This window comes from Rhyacophila brunnea, unplaced genomic scaffold (assembly GCF_057557595.1).
Source record: "Rhyacophila brunnea isolate RB1 unplaced genomic scaffold, BYU_Rbru_1.0 scaffold_80, whole genome shotgun sequence".
Lineage (NCBI taxonomy): Eukaryota > Metazoa > Arthropoda > Insecta > Trichoptera > Rhyacophilidae > Rhyacophila > Rhyacophila brunnea.
The window spans coordinates 1,495,808-1,497,083 of record NW_028233351.1 but is presented as its reverse complement, the minus strand read 5'-3'; positions in this window follow the sequence as shown (position 1 = coordinate 1,497,083).

Genomic DNA, 1,276 nt, shown 5'->3' with positions numbered 1-1,276 from the left:
TAGCAAATTTTAGTTACTAAACAGTTCGAAGATTAAATGAATGAGTTATAGGATTTTAACTGCTTATAATAAGCAATTTATCAAAAATTTATTTTATTTATATAAAAGTTTCAAATTTTTTTTTTGATTCAAAATGGTATTTTAGAATAATAAATTCCATATCGACAAAGGATAATCTATATTGCATTTTTCTACATAATCAAATGAAATAATATTATCTATTTTCTCGAAAAGACATAAATACTTAAATATAAAAATAAGGCATATAATTTTATAAAAATATTTGTATCCCTATATTATAAATAAACAATTCGTGCAAATCATATGTTATTATGCAGAAGATAGACCCAGAAAGTCATAAATTGCTATTTAAATCTATTGGACTGTATTTTCTTTTTTTCAAGTTCTGCAATATATTTTCGTCTAAAATAAATCTATAGATTTGCTGTCACATGCCATTGTTTTTATAATAAAGAAAACATTTTAACATCATATAAAGACCTTGAAAATTAGAAACGTACTTATAAACGTTTAAATAATTCAATAGAATGTTTAAGCAAATTTTAAACATTTAAACTTACAAATTTAGATTTCCTAAAACTTATTTTTTATATTTTTCATAAAAACAAATGACATCTTTTAAATTTTTTTGTCTGCTAATTTTACATATTTTTGATAGTTTTTCGATAGTTTTGTAGTTCATAGAGTTTGAGAGGCTATACAGATACAAGTGATTTATGAATATGATTGTATAAAAAAATCGAATACATCTAATATAGATGCGTTTTTTACAATTTTTTTTGCACTTTACTTTACAAGAAACTCAAAGCGTAAAATTCAATTTAAAAAAGCCTGGTTTCCATCTGTAAACTAGTGATAAGTAGTAAAAGGGTGCTTCTATATAGTAAAAATATAATTTTTTTTACTTACTATTTGGAATGATGAATATTTAACTTCAAAAAATTATATAAAACATTGGAGTATTTTGCAGTAGGACCTTGTCTTTGAAAATTTTTATACCAAAATTGTGTATTCACATTAAAATAGATAAATTCATAAAATGTTTTAGGTTTTTTATACAAATATATTTGCCTTCTTATAGTAGAATATGATCTGTAGAAATGTGTCGATATGACATCTCTATTTACATCTATACTATAGAATCATAGTAAAGTATGCACAGCTACCTTTGATAATTCACATATACTTTTTTTTTATCTTGTTCTTCACTTGCGTGAAAAACATGACAAATACATATATTATTAACAATCTGAGC